This window comes from Equus przewalskii, chromosome 1, assembly GCF_037783145.1.
Source record: "Equus przewalskii isolate Varuska chromosome 1, EquPr2, whole genome shotgun sequence".
In the NCBI taxonomy this organism is placed as follows: Eukaryota; Metazoa; Chordata; class Mammalia; order Perissodactyla; family Equidae; genus Equus; species Equus przewalskii.
This window is the reverse complement of record NC_091831.1, coordinates 31,245,867-31,270,308: the sequence shown is the minus strand read 5'-3', so window position 1 is coordinate 31,270,308 and position 24,442 is coordinate 31,245,867. Positions and strand designations below refer to the sequence as shown.

Below are 24,442 nucleotides of genomic sequence, written 5' to 3'. Positions count from 1 at the left end.
ATCCTAAAATATGATTTGCTATAAATCTCCCTTCTCTGAATCTCCCAGCCACAATATGGGATGGGGTGGGGGTGAGGGGAGTAGTGGGGCTGGCATCCATATGTTGTAAAAGCCACCCAAAGGATTCACCTCCATTCTTCTTCCCAAACTCAATCAAGTGGATCCTTTAAAGCATTTTACCAGCAGTGTGACATGATTAAATTTGCTGTTTGCATAAATGGGCCTGATGGCAGTAGAGAAGACTGGATAGAGGTACTGAGGTCCAGAGACCAGTAAGGAAGCTGATGCAGTAATCAGATAAGAAATGATGCGAGCCTGGGTCAAATCACTAGCAGTGGGAATGAAGAGAGAACAGATTGAAGAGTTACTCGGGACATGGACTCTACGAGATTTGGTGACCATATGGACATGGGTGGAAGAGGAAGTGAGAGAGAAGGAGGAATCTAGGTTGAAGGTTGGAGTGAATATTAATGATTAGGGAGGACGGGATAGTTCACTTTTGAAGTTGCTGTATTTGAGATGCCTGTGGTATGTGAATGAAGAGAGATGTCTAGGAAGTTGGGAATACGAACTATGAGAACAGGAGAGAAGGGTCAGGAGTGTCCCCTCCCCCACTCCACTACCTGGAACTCTGGAGAACACCAATATTTAAGACGGGAGTTAGGAAAAGAATTCTTGAAGGAGACTGAGAAGAATGACCTGAAAGGAGGAAGGGAAACCTGCATAGTGTTAGAAAATAATGTCCTACAGCGTCAAATAGTGCCTAAACCTTAAGTTAGAGGACTGGAAAATACCTCCAAAGAATTTGGCAACAAGGACACTGATGGCAAAAACGGCATTTTCTGCAGGGGCAGAAGCTGCAATACAGAGGACAAAGGAGGAAGCGGGGACAGTGAGTTTAGACTACCTTATTCAAGAAACTTGGCTGTGAAGAGAAGGGGGATGGTCTGACTGCGTGACATATAAGGACATCTGAGCACGTTTCTAGCTGAGGGGAAGTGGGGCGGGTTGAGCAAGAGAGCGTAAACATCTTCCCACCCTCGCCACTTCGCCAGGAACCCTCCCTTCCCCGCCCCCCGCCCAGCAACGTGACCGAGAGGCAGCTCGCGGGGCCTAGGCCTGGCGCAAACTACAGCCCCCAGAAGGCCCCGCGGCGACGGGGGCGGAGCCGAGGCCTGACGCGCGCTCCAGCGGCGCGAGCGGAAGAGCAAGACCTTGGAGGCGGCGGCGGAAGCCGAGAGCGACGGCGCCCCTGGTAACGAGCAGCCCCGCGTCCCTGTCCTTCCCTTCCTTCGTGCCCCAAGCTGGGCTCCTCGCCTCCACGTCTCCCCTTACCCCTCGGACTAGAGTTCCTTTCCCCCTTTGTTACCGGTATTTTTTCCTCACGTGACTTGCGGGGCGGGCCCCCGCCTGGGGCGGGGGTTACTGGGAAGCTTCCGCCCTTCGACCCCTGCGGGTCCTGGGTTGCGGGGTACCTTCCCGAGGCCCTTTGCTCTCCCAGCGGCTGCGTGCCGGCTTTGGGCCCTAGCCCCAGATACTCCCTGCGGAGGGGACGTTCCTTTCCCGGGTTTCAACAGGTACTTAGCGGGTCCGTGGCGACCCCCCGGGGGTACGGGGCTGTGGGCCGCTGAGGCCGCCCCGAGACGACCCCGGGGCTGCTGCCTGATTCCCGGCCGCGAGCCTCTCGAGTGAGTCCACTCCGCTGCCCGGAGCCCCGGGCTATGGGCTGGGAGTGAGCCGTCTGTGCAGGGGGCTGTACTTCCTGGTTTTCTTGGGCCGCCCTCGGAAAACCCTAAGTCCGATGGTTAAAGTTTTGTTTATCAGTAAAGTCACCTCCCAGAGTTGAAGGAGTACAGGAGTTAGAGTCTGATGTCCTGGGAGGAGTCTCGGGTCTGCCACTTGCTGGACCTGTGATCTTTTGCAGCCCGTTTATCGCAGCCTCGGTTTCCCATCTGAAAAATGGGGACGGTAGCCTTTGGCCGGCCGGTCGGCCTGCCTTCCAGTTTTGTTGTAGGGTTCAGGAGAAGTAATAATGCGAGAAAGCATGTTTCAAATATAACCTCACTATTCTCCGGTCTCCATTCCGGGTCAGTTGACTTTTAAAACCACATTCGTGTCTTTATGAACTTGTCATAAACATGATCATGGTCGTTATGAAGGTCAGATGAGTTAATAAGTAGGGAGAAAGTGTCTTTGGAAACGAATGTGAGTCATACACATATTCTTATGCCGTGTTCCTGGTGAAGAGGTGACATAAGACCTCATCACCTGTAGAGTCAGTTTTAAACTTTATCTGGATTTTAAGATCCACCAGAATTTGGACACTTCCATCTCTTCAACACACACACACCTGTCTACCCCCTGCTCTGTTAGAACCTTCAGCACCACAGATACGAGGATCTCAGAAAGCACTTAATGTTTCTCAGATAAACTCATGCCTGTCTCCAGCAGGTCGTACGTCTTTTTCACCTTTTCAGATACAGCTCGTGCTAAACCTCCCTGTGATTCTGACATAATCCTGCTAACTTTCTGTGTGTGTGCAAACTAGCTGAAATATTGGGGTTATTGTCACCTATTCTAGGTAAATGTGCTAGGAATCTGGGTTTCCTTATAGTTAGAATTCAGAATATAAGTAGCCAATATTCCATTTTGTTTTCTTTTCTGGCAGTTAAGCTCTGAGACTCTAAGCAGGTGGCTTTTTGTCTTTTTTCCCCCTTGTAGAGAATGGGGATTTTACAATCAATTCTTTATGGGTTTGAAGGTGTAGTAATTAGGTAATCTTGTATTTATTCTGAAATCATTGGTTGACAAATCCTTGAACATGTTTCAAAAGACAAAAGAGAATGGCAATAAGTGAATTAGTGTAATGTACCAAGTTGAACAAATTTGAGTTCAAATTCTGGTGCTGTGACTTTTAGCAAATTAGTTGACCTCTTTCAACCTGTTTACTAATCTTTAAAATGGGGATAATTTACCTCACAAGGTGTCTATAAGGATTAAGTCAGATGTGAATATAAGGAGTCTTGTAGTGCCTAAAGTGAGTAAGTGCTCATTATTTTGTTGCTGTTGTAATTGATGACTAGGATGATGGTAAAAAATGATGATGATAATTTTAGATAAAGTATTTTCTTGAGATTCCATTTTTTTTGTTTGTAAAATGAGGATAGTTATCTTTAACCCATAAACTTAAAAAAGATACTGTAGAGGTTCTCACATTGTAGAGTTTTGTGCTTTTTTTAGCAATTGCATTTTATATAAAGATTATATTATGCTGTTTTTCACTTTTGGAGGTTTCAGAAATGCTGTTGTGAAAAGATCGTTGTTGAGATGTGCTGTTGGACTAGTACTTCATTTGTAACCTGTAGTGAGACTGCTGTTTTCCATCTGCACTTTATGGCTTGTAGCAGAACAATTATCTATGTTTATGACTTAAGTATTGACTAGGACATAGTTTTATGGAGCGTTTTTTTGTCCTCCCCTGCATTGTTTTTTTAAGCCAGACTATTTGACTCTAAAAGTTTAGCCTAGTGGGTAGGGTCCTTATAGAAGACTTGGTGACCCTCATATTTTTCTTTTTTTTTTGCGATGAAGATTAGCCCGGAGATAACTGTTGCCAGTCTTCCTCTTTTTGCTCAGGAAGATTGGCCCTGAGCTAACATCTGTGCCCATCTTCCTCAATTTTGTATGTAGGACGCTGCCACAACATGGCTTGATGAGCGGTGCATAGGTCCGTGCCCAGGATGTGAATCTGTGAACCCTGGGCCTCCGAAGTGGAGCATGTGGACGTAACCACTATGTTGGCCCCATGACCTTCATTTTTTGAAGATGGAAACCTAGTGATTGGTGCTGATAGTGGCGTTGGTGTATGTGTATCGGCAAGGACTGAGAGTTTAGAGAAAGCAAAGAGGAAAACCTAATAGAGAACACTGCTTTGTTGATCAAAGCAAAGTCTTAGGGTTAAGAATTAAAATATACTATTTTTCATTCCTTCAAATGCTGTATTGACTACAAGATGTCTGCAGATTCAGATGTTTAGGAAATGTTTCCTTTACTCTCTTTTTTAAATTTTATTTTATTGAAGTCATACTAGTTTATAACTGTGAAATTTTGGATGTACATTATTATTTGTCAGTCACCATTTATTTATTTATTTAATTCATTTTTTTTGAGGAAGATTAGCCCTGAGCTAACATCTGCTGCCAATCCTCCTCTTTTTGCTGAGGAAGACTGGCCCTGAGCTGACATCTGTGACCATCTTCCTCTACTTTATATGTGGGACACCTACCACAGCATGGCTTGCCAAGTGGTGCCATGTCCGCACCTGGGATCCGAACCTGTGAAGCCCAGGCCACCAAAGTGGAATGAGTGCACTTAACCGCTGTGCCCCCGGACTGGCCCCTGTCCGTCACTATTTATATATGCCTCTTTGCCCCTTATGCCCACCCCCAACCCCCTTCCCCTCTGGTAACCACTAATCTTTTCTCTTTGTGCATGTGTTTGTTTGTCTTCCACATATGTGTGAAATCATACAGTGTTTGTTTTTCTCTGGCTTATTTTGCTTAGCATAATACCCTCAAGTTCCATCCATGTTGTTGCAAATGGGATGATTTTGTCTTTTTTTATGGCTGTCGTTTACTTCTCTTTTTTGACGTGGAATCCCTTGGCTTTGCTTTACTGTTTTAATGCTTACCTTTAGTTATGAATCAGTGAGGTAACTGTTTTTACTACAAACTTGTATACAAAACTATGACAACAGAGAGTCACTTGCATTACAATCTACTTTGTATGCTATAATGTGTTATTTTTTTCCTTTGTGTTTTAAACACTTTTGTTCCTTGACCATTTTTTACTTAAAAGAAGTTTTTGGAAGGTACGCTCATTCCCAGCAGTAGCATCTAAGTGTGCCTAGTGGATACTCAGTTAGTAATGACTGTGCTGAATAGTTCTGAAGAGGAATATTTTGTTGATTGTCCTATGCCCCTAAGACACGCTCTGGAGAGACTGTATTGTATTGTGGAGATAACCTAACCTTTGGAGTCAAGGTTTGAATCCAGGCTCTGCTACTTACTGGTTTTGTCACTTTGGTTTGTATAATCATTCTGAGTTCATTTTCTCAGCATTTGTAAAACAAATAAAATCCACTGATAATCTCACCTCTCCGATGAAGCTAGTTTAAGGTCCATAATTTCTTATCCATGGTTCCGAAATTCCAACTGTTGTGAAAGTGGAAAGTTTGTAGGAAGTTTGTGGCAGACTCACTTGGCGGCACAATCCAGTCTGCACTGATGTAAGGTGGTTTGTAGTCTTTATCATACCTAGTATAACTAGTCATACTTTTTTCCACAGACATATTAGTGTGTTTAATTACAGAGTGTTGACCCAGACCCTGGTTGGAATATTTTGTAACATATAGAATATCTACCATATTAACTTTTCTAAAATCTGAGAAAAAATTCAGAATTCTGAAACCTGTCTGGCCCCAAGAGTTTTTGATAAAGGGATTTTGGAGTGGAATTAAAAACTTAGGAAAAGATGAATTTATTAGCCTATTTTGGTGGTTCTAGACTTTTTCTTCACAAGAATCTTCCCAGAACTTCTGCACCTTCATTTCATATTTTCATTTTAGGAGAAGACCCAGAAAGAAAAGAAATAGTCTTGATTTGTTTATATGATTGGTAATTCTCTGCAACCATCCCAAATAATTGTCTCAAAGTCAGCATGCTCATCTTTCTATACATTCAATTCCCGGTGACAGTTTAGGCCTCTTGACTCTTCTAGTGTGAGAACCAATGATTTATTAAGTACTAAAGTGAACAAGCCCCAGGAGCCATGTAGCGCTTGGTTTTTGCCACCAATATTGTCAATATGACATTGCTATTCTTTCCCTTTTTGCCGTGATGTTTCGTTTTTGTATTGTGCTGCTTGTTTGTTTCCTTGGGCAGCCTGAAACTTTTCTTTGCCTCTGACAGTTGAGTTCAAGGTTGAGGAATTTATCTTTGACTTCATGATGTCATATAATTTTAATTTAAGTATTTCTTAATATTATAAATTCAAGACATGTTCGTTATGTAGGATTTGAAAATATAGCTATATTTTCACCACTTGGAAGTGACTGTTTTCCCTGTGTGGGGTATTAATGTAATATATACACACACACACACACACTCTCTCTCTCTTAAATTGGAATCTCTTACTATTGTATGTACATTTTGTATCTTGCTTTCTTAAAAAAAAATAACATGTTTATTAATAGTGTCTATCACTCTTTCAGGAACATAGCATGAATTATATTACTGGGCAGTGATCTTTAAATTTATATTTACTTTGGTTGGGAACCTAGGGGACTAGGGTTCAAATTCTGGTTTTGCCATTGCCAGACTGAAAACTAGGGTAAGTTAGAGGATATCTCTGGGCTTCCATTTTGTCCGCTGTCAAATGAACCTTCCAAGGTATTTGACAGAATAATCTGATGAAAGTTAACCCTCTCCTTAGAAAATCACTCATACACAAAAGAAGTCCCAGTCTGGTCAGTTTTTGAGGTTCTTCCAGTTCTACTCCTGGATGATCTCTCTGTAGAGGAATGCAAAATGCAGAGTATCTATGTGAGGTTATTTAGGTTTCATGGAAGAGGACGATCATGAAGGAAGTGAGAATAATAAATTGAGTAGAAAGAACAGAAAAAAATTCTACACAGAGAGTAGTTAGAAGCAAAAGAGAGTACAACATGTGAACTGAACAAGACAAAAAGGAAACGTTAACAGTATTGCACAAATGGTATGATTTTTACTGATGATGAGTAGGAAAGAGATGTGATTTGTTGGGTTTATATGTGTGTAGGGATAATGAAGAAGAATTAATGGAAGGCTTTGAAAGCTAGCCTGAAGAACTTAGATTTGATCCTATAGGTAACAGTACTTCTGTTGAAAGTCATATGATGAAAGGAGAGTTTGAAAGGTTGTACTGGCAATTTTGTGTGATAACCTCAAGTAGGGAGTGGCTGGAGAGTATTTCAATAGTACAGTCATAGAATAATGTGGAAATAGAAAACGTGATAGCTCTTGTGGAGGAAGAACAATTAGGGTGGGGTTAGAAGAGCTGGAAGAATCAGAATACCTCAAAGTTTTGAGCCTGGCATGTCAAGTGTATTGTGGTACCATTGATAGTTACGTTGGGAAAGGATCTCAGATGGATCTAGGGAGAACGATAATGAGTTCAATTGCTAATATGAGTTTTAGGTATTAGATAATTTAAATGGTAGTTTAAAAATCTCATGCTTTAAAAATAAAGAACTTAGTAAATGAATGCTGTTCCTTTTAAAGTAATCCATTTTTGAGGCAATGCATTTATTCTAGCAAATTGATATTCTTTGGAATTGTCTTTTGGAACTGCTTTCAGAACCAGTAGAGCCGTACAAGAAAACTAATCTCATTACTTGGTGGTCATATCCTTTGTCCCCAGAACAGTGTTATCTTGCTTGATCACTCATCTTATTTACCATACTTGTTTCTAAGTGATACTTGGCAGTTTCTAAAAATTAGTCTTCAGAGGCATGAAATTTATCACCATAGAGGATATTTAAATGACTATTGTGGTTGCTGAGGACAGCTTTGAAAAGTTTTAAGCTGTGATAGCATCTTTAGAATAAGGTGCTAGTGGGTACTGGTTAAGAGGGTGGGTTCTTGAGAGCCTGGGTTTGAATGATTTCTTTAGTACATTTGTTATGTGTCTGGAGCAAGTTATGTAGCTTGTCTGGGTCTCAGTTTCCTTGTTTGTAAATGGGGATGGTGATAATACTGCCTATTTCATAGGATTGTTGTGAGGGTTAGCTCTTAGACCAATAGCTGGCAAATAGTAAGAGCTCAGTAAATATTAGCTATTTATTACCATCACAACAAACTACTGCTATTGCTATTACCACCACTTTGTTTATCTCTTTTGTTTGTTTTAAAAATCACTTACGTTCCTGTATAATTATGTCTTGTACAAGTGGAATGATAGACAGCTGGAGATGAAATTAGAGCTCAGTCAGACCTATAGAGATGTGATTTTGTAGAATGTTTGGCCTAGAGCAGAAAAGACCAAGGATGGAATATTGGGGAATACTCGTAGGAAGGAAGTGGGAGGCAGAAAAAGAGTCAGCAAAGGAGCAGAGGGAGATTGTTTAGAGAAAGAAAGAAAACAAGGAGTGTATTTTAGTATAGAGGTTATATTCATTAGGGTTAGATTTCGTTGCAACCAAGTAAGAGAGACTTAAACATGATAGAAGTGTATTTTTCTCAATGTCAGGAATTCCAGAAGTAGTCTGGGACTGGTATTGTTTGTCATGGTGTTATGTCTCTCCATTGTGCATGGATTCTATTCTTTTCCAAAGTTACTTTAGGGTCTAAGATAGCTACTGGAGCTCCAGCCATTACATCCACATTCCAACCAGCAGAAAGGAGGAAGAGAGTAAGAACACATCTCCCTCCCTTTAAGGATACTTCCTGAAAGTTATATATACCACTTATGTTCATATTCCATTGATAAAACTTAGTCACAGAACCATACTCCTGCTAGAGAACTTGGGGAATATAGACTGTTTTGAATGGTCAGTGCCTGGGTATAAAGAACAGAAATAGTGAGGATGATCCAAATGTAGCTAGATGAAGAATAAAGGGTAGATAACAGAGTTAATTGTCTTTAGGACAGTTTAATTAATTATTGGTAATCCCTGATAGAGTTTCTATACTTAGGAAACTATGAGTGTAAAACTACTTTTGTCAAATTGTGTCAATAGTACTTTGTTTTTAGAGTCTAATACCTTCATGAATCCTTGCTTAATTAGAATTATCAGTCTCATAAAGAAAAATATTATGTGTATATATGTATGTGTATGTGTGTGTATACATATATCCTCATTTAATATTAGTGTTGGCCAAAATTACTTCGCATGGCAACAGTGTGCAGTAAAATTGATGGTAAATAAGTTTCTGGTATCTTTTTTTGTTGTTTTAAGCCTATAATTTTACCTAGCCTTCCATCCACTCTCCAATTTGGTTGTTTTGGCCAATGTTTTTAATCCATCTCTGTCCTTTTATATTACTGCTCTCTCTCACTGCTGTTAATTGTACTTCCAAAAATAGATAAATGAGCAAATTTAATTAAATGTGTTATTTGCACTTTCTTGATCATTAATGAATTTGTAAGGTCAGACCTACAGTCTTCCTAGTATTACAATTACTTAAATCTCTCCACTCAATTGTTAATTTGCTTTAACATTTTTTATTTTTAAAGCTCTTCTGTATGTTGTATGTTTATGCTCTTTCAGTATTGGAAATATGAGGGTCTTCCAACAAAAAGGGGAGAACTTTTTCCCTAGGATTTTTTGTCCCTTTCAGTTGAAAATGTTTTATTTATATATTCTTGAATGATGAAGAGTATATTTAAGATAAGATGTTCATATGTTGCTGTTTTTCATATTTTATCAGCAGATCTATAGTTTAAAATAGACAGTTTAAACAGTCAAATAGTAAAAAAGTGGTTTATAACAAAAATATAGTGAGTAGTTTTTGTCCCACCCTCTCCCATTCTCTCTAGTCCTTTCCCTAAAGGTAACCACTTTCAACTCCTTAAGCTGTTTCTCCTGGCATTTACATATCTCCGTATTTTTTTTTTCTGAGGAAGATTAGCTCTGAGCTAACATCTGTGCCAGTCTTCCTCTATTTTGTATGTGGGTTGCCGCCACAGCATGGCTGAAGAGTGGTGTAGGTCTGTTCCTGGGATCAAACCCTTGGACCCGGGCCACTGAAATGGAGTGCGCCAAACTTAATCATTAGACCATGAGGCTGGCCTCTCCATATTTTTAAATAATATATGTGTAATGCTGTCTTTTGATTTACCAATTTGTTCATTATATATTGAGTTTCTATTACGAAAGAGAAAATTTTACTGTTTTTAAACCATTATGACCACTGCTACTCCTCCCCTAGCCTCCCAATTTACTTATATTACAATATTTGGTTAAATAAAATAGTTACTGCTGTGTTTACATTATTAAGCCTGTGCAAATTTTATTTGCTGATAATGTCTTAAATAGTAGCCTCTCAGTGTACTTTTCCACAAGATCAGTCACAGTAGTCTGTCAGTTCCAATTTTCTTTGTTTTTAAAGAAATTCTTGCACAAAAGAAGCCATCAACAAAACAAAAAGACAACTCACCAACTGGGAGAAAATATTTGCAAATCATATATCCAATAAAGAGTTAGTTTGCAAAATATATGAAGAACTCACACAACTGAACAACAAAAATGTGAACAACCTGATAAAAAAAATGGGCAGAGGAGGGCCAGCCCTGGTGGCCTAGTGGTTAAATTCGGCATGCTCCGCTTTGCTGTTCCAGGTTTAGTTCCTGGGTGTGGACTTACACCTCTGTCACTGGCCATACTGTGGCAGCAGCTCACATACAACAAAAGGAAGATTGGCAACAGATATTAGCTCAGGGTGAATCTTCCTCAGGGGAAAAAAAAATGGTCAGAGGATATGAACAGACATTTTTCCAAAGAAGATGTTCACATGGCCAACAGGCACATGAAAAGATGTTCACCATCACTAATTACTAAGGAAATGCAAATTAGAACTACAGTGAGATATCACCTCGCACCTGTCAGAATGGCTATTATTAAAAAGTCAAGTGTTGGAGAAGATGTGGAGAAAAGGGAACCCTCTACATTGCTGGTGGGAATGCAAATTGGTGCAGTCATTATGGAAAACAGTATGGCGATTTCTTGAAAAATTAAAAATAGGAATACCATATGATCCAGCTATTCCACTTCTAGGTATTTATCCAAAGAACATGAAAACACTAATTTGAAAAGATATATGCACCCCTATGCTCACTGCAGGGTTATTCACAATAGGTAGGATTTGGAAGCAGTCTAAGTGCCCATCAATGGATGAATGGATAAAGATGATGTGGTATATTATATACAATGGAATACTACTCAGCCATTAAAAAAAGACAAAATCGTGCCATTTGTGACAACACAGATGGACCTTGAGGGTATTATGCTAAGTGAAATTAAGTCAGACAGAGAAAGACAAATACTGTATGATTTTACTTGTATGTGGAAGATAAAAAAACAAACATATAGATATGGAGAACAGATTGGTGGTTAGGGGAAGGGGAGGGGGAAGGGCAAAAGGGATAAAGGAGCACGCACATATGTATAGAGATGGATGGAAACTAGACTTTTTGTGATGAACACGGTGCAGTCTATACAAAAGCTGAAATATAATGCTGTACACCTGAAATTTACATAATGTTATAAACCAATGTGACCTCAATTGAAAAAAGAGATTCTTGGAAACTTCTCTTCTGGAGACCTTCATTGTCCTCCTTTCTGGGCCTGCTACCTGGGCCTTCTGCACAGTTCTGGAATGATTTCCCTTGTTGTCATCCTTAGACTTTTCTCTCCTTGTGGTTTTGATTCCCAGTGTTGTTGGAATTCTTTATCTTCCTCATTCTTCATTAACCCTTTTGCTCAGGTGGAGCACATCTTCTAGTAGTTGTGTCAGATTAAAAAGATGTCAGTGTGTCAGCATGGGGATGATAGCCTTCAACATTCGTGTGTCAATTTGGATTGGTTGCCTTCTACTTTTAGTGCACAGTTGTCCTGGAATCCCCATTCACCAATACTCCTTCACTTCTCTCTTGTGTTGGATATCCTGTTTTCCATATCCCATGTCTGTCTTTGTTTTATTTCCCTGTTTGGCGCCAAAGGATGATGAGACCATCACTCTCTGTCCAGAATATCTCATCAGGTATAATTTCCCTAAACACACTGGATTGTTAATATTACATAGTGTTTTTGGGGAGTATGGAGTTCAGGGATTGGAAGATTTTAAGAGGTGGAAGTGGGTTAACATCATGTACAGAAGCATTTTATTTGGATGACGTTGTTGATTGGTTACTGCTCAGGGGTGTGTTTATTGGAGTGAATCTGTCCCTGATTGGTTGGCTTGTGAAAGAGTAGCTGCTGAGGTAAGTTGTCGTTATCAATTGAGTGGACTTAAAACTGGTTCTCCGGGCAGCTTTTTACCATGGCTACGAACAATCAGTCTTTTCCTGAGTTTGCTCAATCTTCTAGTAATTTTCTAAGAAAGTACATGGGAGGTAATTTTTTGAGTCTTTCCATGTCAGAATGTCTCTGTTTTTGTTCTCACATTTGATTAATATAGTTTGGGTGAGTGTAAAATTCTAGATTAGAAATACTTTTCTTTAGAATTTTGAAGGCATAGTTTTTTTCTCGTTGTCTTCTGTTGCTGTTCGGAAGTAGTAAGCCAACATGAATCTTCTTTTGTTTGGACCTTCTTCTTGGAAACTTCTTGGATCTCTGCTTTGTCCCCAGTATTCTGAAATTTCACAGTGATGTGCCTTGGTGCATGTCTGTGTCTGTTTTATGCTGTGCTGGGTATTTGTAGGTACCTGGAGGGCCCTTATATTGAGTTTTGCAGGGAGCTTGGTGTGTGGGGATGGGGGTGGGAGCAGTAGAGCTTAGTGTTCAGTATGCTCACTTAATCACTCAGTTTTAAAGACCTTTGCACTTCTATTCAGCCCCCAAACTAGAGATCATCTGTTTTACATTCTGCAGAGATAACCTCAAGTCTTCTTTCAGGGAGGGGGAGGGGATCTAAGGATCTAACTTCTCCTCAAACAGCTTTCACCTGTTGCCCCTTCCCCACTTCACTTCCAGTTCCAGAGATGGTGCTGGCAGTTCCTGACCCTTGTGCGGGTTTCTGGTTATAAATTGGTTTGGGTCTCAGCTTTCTCTACTGCTGGATTTGTATTTGGCTCTCCAGGATCTGCTATACAGTTAGCATTCATCTGTGTATGTTCCAACTTCCGAAGTTTTGTTACTTTTTCCTCCTCTTCTGCTCTCTCCATCCTTGTTGATTTATGTCTTGGAAAATAAAAAAAGACTGTACTGTTATTTTAGTAGGATTTTGGAAAGAAGCACAGTTCTTTGTGTATGTCCATTCCACTCTCTTAACCCGCAAGACTGAAATGATTTGACAAACTAACTGGAATATTTTTATGTGAAATGATACCACATGATCATTTTAATTGTAATATATGAAAGGCAAAGTAACAGAATATGGTGCTCAAATACAGTGACTAAATGTAGGTCTGCAGAGAGGGGGGTACTGTGATAGAAAAGGAAGGATGTCATGGCTTCCTTGATTGTGGGCTAGCCCTTTAATTTCTAAAAGTAATTTTCAGAAAAAAACATAAAAACGATTCATCTTCATTATAAGGAAGCTAGCAAACTCCATTACTCAGAGCTAGCTGCTATTAACTGTTTAGTGTATATTTCCTAGTCTTTTCTCTTCATTTATCTGTGTATTTGTGCAAATATGTTTAAGTGGAATATACTATATGTATTATTTTGCTCCTCCCCATTTTTTTCCATCATGAAAGTATAAATCTCTTGAGTCAGGATGATTTTTTTGCACAGAATATAGAGATAATGTTCTCCTTAACATCTAAAGCTACTATTTATTTGATTGCAGATTATGTGCCAGGTACTGTGCTAACATCTTTTTTCTGTTTACGTTGACATTATTTCACACTACAGAAAAGTTAGAAGAATGTACAGAAAGTTCACCCAGATACTCCAAATGTTAACACTTTACTACATTTCCTTTCTCTCTCTCTCTCTCTCTTTATCTCTCAATGTTTATTTCTTGAATCGTTTGAGTAAGGTGCAGACTTATACCTAAAAACTTGTATACGTATACCTGAATTTCCTGTATACCTAAATACTTCAGAGTGCATTTTCTAAAAATAAGGACATGCTTTTAGGTAACCTCAGTACAGTTGTCAAAATCAGGAAATTAACATTGATTTAATATTATTATCGAATCTACAGACTTTGTCAAATTTCACCCATTGTCCCAATAATGTACTATTGTACAAGAGAAAATTTCACATCATAGAGTGCATTCAGTTGTCATATCTGTTTAGTTTCCTTTAATCTGGAGTATTTCCTCAGTCTATCTTTGTTTTTTCAAGACATTGACATTTTTGAAGAGTGCAGGCCAATTATTTTGTATAATGCCTATGATCTGGGGTTATCTGATGTTTCCTCGTGATAGGATTCAGGTTATCTATTTCCGGCAAGAGTACCACAGAAGTAATGTTACGCTTCTCAGGGCATCATGTCAGGAGGCACAGGATGCTGAAATACTCGTAATGTGATCTTGGATCACTTCATTAAGGAAGTGTCTGCCAGGTTTTCCAGTGTAAAGTTATTTTTCCTTTTGTAATTTTTTGGTGGTAAAATATACTTAAAAAAATTTACCATTTTAACCATTTTTAAGTGTACAGTTCGGTGGGATTAAGTACATTCACATTTTGTTTGTAATTTTGAGGTATTTTTGAAAAGATGCTTTGAGACTTTATAAATAATAGCCTATTACTCCTTGAACTTTTACTCAGTAATGTTAGTATCCGTTGGTGATTTCTGCCTGAATCATTTTCATGATTCCTAAATGGTGATTTTCTAATTCTCCTCATTGCTTCTGCACTTATTTATAATGATACTTTATTTCATTGTTTGTTTTGACACTGTCCCGGATTTGGCCAACGGGAGCCCCTTCAAGCTGATTGTCTTCTTTTGGCCTGCAATTGTTATTGTTTGAGTACTTCCTAACTTTTTACCACAACAAGATGTTCTGGGCTCATCTTGCATTTTCCAAGCTTGATCCCTAGAATGAGTTATTTCTTCAAGGAGCTCTTGTCCTTTTAGCAGAGAATGGCCTTGTAAGCCAGGATCCAGACTCTAGATGTCCTCATTGCAGCTGGGTGTCATTGCTTCTAGGCCCTCTCAGCAGGTGTCTAGGAAGTTGATGTGACGTGTGTGTGTGAGCACACATGTACATCTTTGTCTACTGAAAGCGGTGCGTTGATAGAGATACCTGTGATTACAGTCTAACACTACGGGGTTTATTCTGTCCTTCGTTCCTTCTGTATTCACAGCTCCTTCCAACAGTGAGAACCCTAGCCCCATTATTCGTGTTTTTACTTATTGGCTCAATCCTAAATATCGGAAAATAGAATTGCTAACTCGTACCACTGTTTAAAAGATACCTAGTACATAGAGTTCAATATTTGTCGATAGCTTTTTCCTTTAGCCTAAGGGCATATGGTTTGTCTTCACTGTCCAATAGGGTAGCCACTAACTACGTGAATTGAGATTTGTTGTAAGTGTAAAATATACACTAGATTTTGAAAACTTTGTATGAAATCAGGAATCTTAAGTATCTCAATAATTTTATGTTGATTTTGTATTGAAATATTTTAGATACATAAGATAGAATAAAATATATTAATAAAATTAATTTCACCTACTTTTATTTCAGTGTGGCCTCTAGAAAATATTAATTACATATGTGCCTCCCATTCTGTTTCTTTTGGACAGTGCTGATCTAAAAGCCATGTTCAGAGTTACTAGCGTTAGTTTTCTCTCCTCAGCATTCTTCCCTCCCTCATGTGGTTATTTAGTCATTTGAAATACAGGTCAGTTCTTTTTGTATTCTAACTTTTTCTCCTCATCCTATTCAATCTTATTTATTTTTGAATATGTGAAACATTAACATGGTTCCAAAAGTCAGAAATGTGTAAAAAATACATACTCAGAGCAGTGTCACCCATTTCTTCTGTCCTTTCCACCCTGTTTCCACCCACCCTCTGTAGGTAACCTATCTTATCATTCTTTGAATTATCCTTCCTGTGTGTTTTTCCTCCCAGGAATGAGGAGATACATGTATATTTTCTGATTTGCTCTTCTTTCTTAGATGAAAGGTAGCATACTATAGATACTCTTTTGTACTTTGCTTTTTTCACTTAGCCCCATATATTTTGGAATCCATTCCACATCAGTTTATAAAGCTAGCCCTCTCCCTCTGTCTTTTCCTCCTATGGTTGCACAGTACTCTGTTGTGAGGGTGTTAACCATTCTCTTACGCTGTTTTCAGTATTTTGCATTTACAAATAGTGCTGCAATGACTAATCTTGTCCATATATATTTTTGTTTGTTTGGGTAAATTCTTAAAATGGAACGATTGAGTCAGAACTCTAAAGGCATCTATATAGTTTTCTTAAAAATTGCTAAATGCCTTTCTTTGGGGTTGTACAAATTTGAATTCCCACCGGCAATGTAGGAAAGTGTTAGTTTCTCCACAGTGTCACCATCAGATTGTGTTGTTATACTTTTTAATTTTTGCTAACCTTATAGGTAAGAAATGGCACCTCAATATAGTTTTAATATTCATTTCTCATATTAGTAGTGAAGTTGAACATCTTTCCAAATGTATAAAGGTCATTTTAATATCTTTTTTTTGTGTGAATTGTATCTTTTAAAAAATTTTTCTGTCAGGTTTTTGGATTTTTTTCCTCCCTCAACTTTTAAGAGTTTTAAAAACTATATTAGGAATATTAGCTCTTTATAAGTTATATATGTTACAAATATTTTCTCCCAGTTTGTCAGTTGTCTTTTGACTTTGGAGTGTGTGTGTTTAGGCTTTTATTTATTTATTTATTTATTTATTTTTTGGTGAAGAAGATTGACCCTGAGCTAACACCTGTTGCCAGTCTTCCTCTTTTTGCTTGAGGAAGATTGTCACTGAACTAACATCTGTGCCACCCTCCCTCTATTTTTTGTATGTGGGATGCTGCCACAGCATGGCTTGATGAGCAATGTGTAGGTCTGTGATCCAAAGCCATGAACCCCAGGCTCTCAAAACAGAGTCCGTGAACTTAACCACTATGCCACTGGGCCATCCCCAGGCTTTTATTTTATGTAGTCCAGTTTTTCAGTCCTTTGTTGCATCTGAATTTTGGTTTATATTTAGAAAACCCTTCCCTTTACTCAGGTTAAAGAAGAATTTACATAAGCTTTCTTCTAGTACTTGTATGATTTTAGTTGTTAGATTTGGATCCCTGATAACATTTGGATTTTTTTTAATGAATATTGTGAGTTAATCTTTTTCCAAATGCTAATTAGTTGTTCCAGCATATTTTCTTTAAAAAGTACAGTTTTGCCTGAGTGTTTTGCAATGCCACCTTTGTCATATAGTAAGTTTCCATTGACTTTGTTTCTGGACTTTGTTTTCTTTTGCCCTGGTCTGTCTGATCCTGCACTGTTTATCACACTGTCGTAGTTAGAGATGCTTGATACTGTTTGAGGGGCTAGCTTTTCACATTTTTAATGTTTTGTTGGCTATTCTTATACTTGTTTATTTTTCTGTTGAACTTTACTATCAGCTCTCTGTTTCCATTAAAAAAACTTACTCATATTGAGATTTTTGTTGAGATCACATTAACTTTATAAGTTAGGGAGAACTAACATCTGTATCATGTTGATTTGTGTTGAGTTTTCTATCCAAGAACAAGGAACATCTTTCCATTTGTTCAGATCTACTTTTGTGTCTTTCAGAAATGTTTTAAAGTTTTCTTTATATTGATTTTGTACGCTTCTTGTTAAATTCTCCATTTTTGAAAAAGTTATACTTTTTTAGATCTTTATATCAATATTTAGAACTACATTATTTTTTAAAATATCTTTATTGTTCTCCATAGTATAATATACCATAATTTATTTAATCTGGCCCATATAGATGGACATTAAAGTTGTTTATAAGTTTTCACTATTATAAATGGTTATGGAATAAGTATCCTTGTAGAATTCAGTTATTTCCTTATGATAAATTCTTTGAAGGAGAATTACCTGGTCCAAAGGCCCTTTGATCTATAAAAGATTTTGAAATATTGTTAAAATGCTTTCTATATTAATAAAATGTATACCTCCGCTAACAATGTGTGAGCCCTATTCAGTCTACATTCACCGAAAGAGTTGCTCTTTTTTTAATCTTTGCCAGTTTGATGGGCAAAAAAAGAGTGTATTTACTTTGCAGTTCTTTGCTGACTGATGTGATTTATTTTTTCTTTGTTAACTGATGAGATTTATTTATTTATTTATTTTTTTGCTGAAGAAGATTAGCCCTGAGCTAACTTATATTGCCAATTTTTCTCTTTTATTTGCTTGAGGAAGATTAGCCCTGAGCTAACATCTGTGCCAGTCTTCCTCTATTATTTGTATTCGGGGCACTGCCACAGCATGGCTGATTAGCGGTGCGTAGGTCTACGCCCGGGATCCGAGCCTGTGAACCCTGGCCCCTGAAGCAGAGCACGCAAACTTAACCACTACGCTACCAGGCCAGCCCCAAGATAAGGTTTATTTTTTATCTGTGTGTTCAACCATCTATTCAGCATATTCTTATTGAGCATCCACCATGTGCCATCCTATAAGTTAGAACTACAGTAATGACTGGAAGTTGAACATCTTTTTCTGTTTTTGATCATCTGTATTATTTTGTTTCTTATCTCATTTTTAGTGACAGTCAATAGGCATTTCATTCCCCTCAGACTAGTTCTCAGAGGACTGAGAATGAGAGAAGATGACATTTCCATATTCTTTTTTGTTGATTAGCCTCTAAAAAGTATTTTTGTGTGTCTTTATTTTCATTGCACATTCTATGGTAAATCACTGTGTTAAACTCTTAGTATCATGAAGTGAGATAATGAAAGTTGAATGCACAGACAGGTGTCAAAGAAGTGATAACTACATATTTTTATAAAAATAACTTTTATTATTATTATTTTCCAGGTGAGGCTGCTGTCCATCAGAAGGGAGCTTTTGTACCATTTGCCTTCAGACAGTCTATCTGCATGTTCTAGAGTTTTATTATTCAAAAAATAAATGTCGCTTATTTGGTAAGTCAGTTAACTATACTTATGCATATTTTTTAGAAATATTGTTTATGTATTCTAAATGTTTGCTTATATTTTGTTCCTTCAGTGTCATTTTATTTTGTAACTCGTATGTAAAACAAGTTTGAAAGTGGCAATTTCCTGAAAGACTTAGGGTCTTTTAAAGGTTTTCTTGCTTCTAGTCACTGACTGTCTTAATTTTGGTGTTTGTTATAGAGAGAACAGGAGCTGATTAAATATTGGAATTAATTCTCAAACTTGGATTACTAGCTTTGCTCTGTTCAGTCTCTTGCCTCTGTAAAAACGGAGAATTAACATTCTTCCTGTCAAGCTCTAGCTTCCCTGTTGTTCACATAGGGAGCAGCAAAGATGCATGGTTATTGTAGGGGTTTGATGAACTGGTTTAGGAAGAATAGATGGTCACTGAATCCTCAGTAAAGCATAACAAAGATGAATGAATAATGCCATCGAAGAACTTGGAAATGAAAGATAATTAGCTATCTAGTAAAACTGATTTTAATTTTTTTTCCTTAAAGATTGGCACCTGATCTAATAACTGTTGCTAATCTTCTTTTTTCTTTTTGCTTTTTCTCCCCAAATCCCTCCAGGATATAGTTGTATATTTTAGTTGTGGGTCCTTCTAGTTGTGGCATGTGGGACGCCGCCTCAACATGGCCTGATGAGTGGTGCCACGTCTGCACCCAGGATGAGAACTGGTGAAACCCTGGGCTGCCGAAGCGGAGCATGCAAACTTAACCACTCGGCTATGGGGCTGGCCCCGTGATTTAAAATTTTTTTTTTTTAAGATTTTATTTTTTTTCCTTTTTCTCCCCAAAGCCCCCCAGTATATAGTTGTATATTCTTCGTTGTGGGTCCTTCTAGTTGTAGCATGTGGGACGCTGCCTCAGCGTGGTTTGATGAGCAGTGCCATGTCCACGTCCAGGATTCAAACCAATGAAACACTGGGCCGCCTGCAGCGGAGTCCGTGAACTAAACCACTTGGCCATGGGGCCAGCCCCTGATTTTTTAATACTACTCTATAGGTGTTTATTTTCAATTAAAATTTTTTTCCAAGAAGACGTAGTAAGTTGATAGGACCTGCTATTTTGTGAGAGATTTTTCTTACCTGCATCCTCTGATGATATTTTCAGTTTATTCCAGCTTCTGGCTCTCATGTGTAACCAGTGGCAACTGGGAGGCTGATGTGTAGGGTGAAGGCTTTACTGGTAACGAGAGAATCAGTAACAGCAACTGTCAGAAGATAATTGTACTTGTGTGCTGCTGAAACACATGGCAAAAGTTGGGTGAAAACTTAATAAAATGATACTGATGATTTGCAGAATTGTCTTTTAAATGGTTTTGCACAGCAAGGCATGGTGAGACATAAATGTTGATGTGGAGAGCTGAGCTTAAACAATGTTGTCTCAGATAGAATCTAAGGATGAGGAGCTATAGGCACGGAAAAAAGGAGAAAGATTCTTTTTGATAGTCTCTTTGCTTTTGTTAGCATCAGAAGCTGACTTCAGATGTTTGCTAGATGGGATGTGTGGCTCGTTTAAGTGGAGGCATGGGGTTTCATCGTACATAGCTCTGAAATGACCCAGCTCTCAGAGCAAACCAAAGTGAATTTTAATCTTGGTTATTTAAAATCTCCTTGTGCCTGTCTTATTAGAAGTATTATTTTTTAAGAAGAAAGTAATTTGCAACTGGCTATAAAGAGTGACATTGTGTCCGGGAAAATGCTGTACTAATACTCTGTGCTGTCCCACAAGAGTGCTTCTCAAGTCCCCAAACGCAGTGCTAACAATCTGTGACAGCCTGTTGAGTGTTGGGCAGCATTTTGGGAAGGTGGACAGCAGAATGAGGTGGTTGTGTGTAAGTTTTAGAGGGGATGGGGAGGGGAAGAGATGAGAGAGGAGCAGAGCAACTCAGTTCTGTGGGCAATTCAGATGGAAGCTATTCTCGTTAGCTCTGCTAAATATGAAATAAACAGGTAGAGTGTGTGTGTGGGTTTTGGTAGGGTAGAAATAGTGTGTTTCACTTTTCTTTTCAAGGTGTTAGTATTTTATTCTCTCGTCAAAACTGTAAGGTTAAATGTTATATTGATGAGAGTATGGATTGGATAGATTTAAAAGTTTTGAAGAGAGTAGCAATATCATTTCATGCCAGGAAATGAGACTATAAAAGTCAGAGTAATGGGGATTGGGCTTATCTTTTCCAGGAATTATTGCACTGGTATAAGGCCATTTACCATATCTGGATCCAGAATGACTAGGCCTTTATCTCAGACAAAGCCTTTATCCTGTTGTTTATTTATTTATTAGATTTTGTACACACATATACACATACCACCAGATGGTATTATTTCAGAAACAATTGGCCAACTATAGCCATCTTCATCGGACCTCAAGGCATGAGTTTCTGGATATTATTTGGATTGTGGAGTAGAATTTAATGTGGGGCAAACTTTGGTTCTATTCTTTCTCTGATTATGATTATACCTAGTAAATGTATTTGATTACTCCCCTAGGCGTAATGTCTAATTCTGAATATGAGATTAGATTTGGGGTACATTGTTTTAGAGCCTCTCTCTCTTGTTGGTCCTATTCCTTGTTTTTGGTTAATATGTTACAGCTTGGTCATTGATACCATTGGATTAAGTAAGCATAAGAGAGATGTCAGTCTTAAGATTGTGTGCTATCTCAGTGCCTCTACACTGATGATGCATATTAAAAAAGATGCCAGGGGTAAATGAAAGGGCAAATGGGGTAAGGGAAGACACTGTAATAGTATCACTTTTCAGGAGTTGTCTGTAAGGTCTAGATTCAACTTTTCATTGCTTAGGATATCACATGCCTAAACCTAGTGCTGAAGGTCCTCCAGGCTGAAAACAGTCCTTCTGACCGAATATTCCACTATTTCCCTACATTGAACCCTTGCCTCTAGCTAGACTAGTTTTTACAACTATCTCGAAAATAACACTTTTTGACATACTACCTCTTCATATGTTCAAGCCGTGCTTTCTGCTTGGAGTGTCTTCCTTGAGTTCTCTCTCTCAATGCCAGCTTCCAAAGGCCGAGTTCTAATTCCACCTACTTTATGACGTCTTCTTCAACCGTTCCAGGCCCTTGGTGATATGTCTCTTCTCTGTGTTTTTATCATTTACTGCTTTTCTCTTTATTTATCATTTATATACTACTTTAAAACAACTTAAAGAAAATCTTCTTATTTTCCCAAATAGAGACAACTTAAAGGGGAGGCTACGTTATTCATGTGGTTCAAACCATTTTATTACTTGTAGGCTTAGTTTACATTCTCCACTGCCTCTAGCATAGATCTCAGTACAATATGTGCACTTAGTAAATATTTGTTTGACTGTGAGAAAATGCCATTACCTACTGTTAGCTTTTACCAGTCTTCAACATTTATCTTTCTTTTTGTATCATAAGAATAATAGATTAGAATGCAGTTTAGGTACCTGAGCATGTTTGTTAAGTAGATTATTCTTCTTTGAAAGGCTTCTGTAGCACTCGGTATAGGCTTCTTGATCCTTAAAGGAGCATTGTGCTAAAGATATTATTATATTCTAAGGTAAGCATTTGTTATTCTTGAAACTTTAATTAGGTAAACTTTCAATCTGCATATGTAAGAAGCTCTTATTTATTAATTATCTAATACTTTCTTTGCTTGCTTTAAAGTGTTTCTTACGAGCCACATTGGCCTTCACACTAGCTAATGTAGCTACAATGCGGAAGATGAGGTACATACAGGGTTGTAACTCTCTCTCTAACATAGGGACTCCACCTCCTTTACAGCTGTTCTCTTTTGTTGCTATTGCACTTTGGTGTTTTTTGTTTTTAAACTATTCTCTGCTATGTTTTATTTTACCCCATTTTTTAGAAGGCATGTATTCTAGTCTACTGTAGTAGTTAAGTGCAGGAACTTTGAAATCCTAACCAACAGTTGCAATCTGTGAGATCTTAAGTAACTTAAGTTTCAGATTTCTCATCTGTAAAATTGAGCTAATAGCTACCTCTTAATATGTAGTTGGGATCAAATGAGGTAATATATGTAAGACACTTGGCACAGATTACGCCTAGTGGCCTCTATTTTCAAAATTTATTCAATGGTTTATTAGCCTTAGTCTGTGAATCCTAAATGGTAAAAAAGATGAAGTTTAGTGGATGTCTAGTTTGAGGCTTAGCCCCAAAGCCTAATGCATTCCAGCTCTTCTGTTGTCAACTATAGGATATCACTGTAACCCAGGATAGATCCAGGAGAGGAACTAATTTCAAATAAGTCTAGAAGCACAAACAACCTCCAGATATGTAGTGAGGGAAATAAGTTTTAGGAGGGAGTTTTTCCCTTCTTGCTTTCCCCCTTACTGCCTGCCAGGCACATATGCAGAGTAGGAAGCAGACTTTTTTCTCTCTTCTTACATATTATATTGCTATTGTTCAGTTATATTAAAGCTTTGGTCTGACTCCCTTTTGAGGTGGTCAATAATAGGTGTTAACATTAAACTTGGAAGAGTTAAGTTGGTGAACCATGGCGTTACCATATCAGTGGAGTGTGAGAGAGACTAAGCTGCGGACTGTTTCCTGATCTTAGAAAGCGTGAAATCAGTTGGTGCCGATGCATGGCGACTACAGCCAGTGGAGTGTAAAATAAGTTGGGGGCAGGAATTGTGTCATGTTGCAAGAAAGACATTTTCAAGCCATAATTTATGTATTTTGGGGCTCCCATGATCCTACCGGAATCATGTATTTTGTATCTTTCATAGTCTTGATACTCAGATTTTTCATGAACTGTTTCTTGAACTGTTCTGCAGTCTGTATTCTTTGTCTAACTGCATGCAGAGAGGCAAAGGCTGTAAATGTCCAAGGCAGACTAATATTGAAATACTGTAACTATTAAATTCTGTTTAACATTAAATCTGAAAATACCATCTGCAGTAGGTATTTGATGTGCCGAGTTTCTTTTGTTTTTAGACTCAGATTTGAAAGTGCACTCTACATTCTGCTTTGGAGCTTCCTCCAGTCTAAGAATTGTGTTACTTAGTTCACTGGTCGTTGTTCCCATGTTCACATGTGCCTCTGGAGAAAAGGAAGTATGTGGAGAAGGATAATGTTTTCAAATGGTTGGGGGAGTAGATGGGAAGAAGTATAGAGATTATTTTTATGGGGAATAGAAGAGAGGGAGTTCCTCTCCTGACACCTGGTGAGGTTCTTCACCATATGGCTTTGAGGGTGAGGCAAGGTGAATGAGGAAGTTTCAGAGACGATAGTGAATTATTATTGTCAGCACTTTCAAGTCTGGAAGGTTATTGGGAATAGACATGCCATGAAATCATTAAAGTTCTTTCATTCTTATCCTAGTTGATTTTATTTTACTATAGTCATTTTTGAGCTCTCTTTTGTTGCCTTGCATTTATACAGATTCTAAGCAAATTGTGAATATTTATTAAATTAATACATTATTGTGAGAGACCATCCTGCTGACTATCAGGCAGTCAGGTGTAGTAGTTACATGCAGGGACTTTGAAATCTTAACTAACGCCTAGAAGCTGTATGATCTTCAGTTATTTAAGCCTCTGATTTCTCATCTGTAAACTTGGGATAATAATGGCTACTTC

The 24,442-nt window shown here is 38.2% G+C and overlaps 1 protein-coding gene and 1 long non-coding RNA gene across 8 annotated transcripts in view; one reads left to right on the top strand and one right to left on the bottom strand.

Moving 5' to 3' along the window:
* The first annotated feature begins 625 nt into the window (after positions 1-625).
* Positions 626-24,442, top strand: part of R3HCC1L (R3H domain and coiled-coil containing 1 like) — a 204,102-nt gene continuing 180,285 nt past the window's right edge. For 2 of the 7 annotated variants that reach the window (XR_011537138.1, XM_008526577.2), the window contains exons 1-2: positions 1,149-1,255; positions 18,704-18,810. The gene's annotated coding sequence lies outside the window, so the exon portion shown is untranslated. Of the gene's footprint in view, positions 1,689-18,703; positions 18,811-24,442 lie in introns of all 7 variants that reach the window. The other 5 variants (XR_011537139.1, XM_008526575.2, XM_008526574.2 and 2 more) reach the window with 4 other exon arrangements.
* LOC139081808 (uncharacterized) lies at positions 18,666-21,877 on the bottom strand. The gene is made up of 2 exons (XR_011537154.1): positions 21,805-21,877; positions 18,666-20,030 (listed from the first exon to the last, which is right to left on the bottom strand). It is a non-coding gene; the product is annotated as an uncharacterized lncRNA (long non-coding RNA).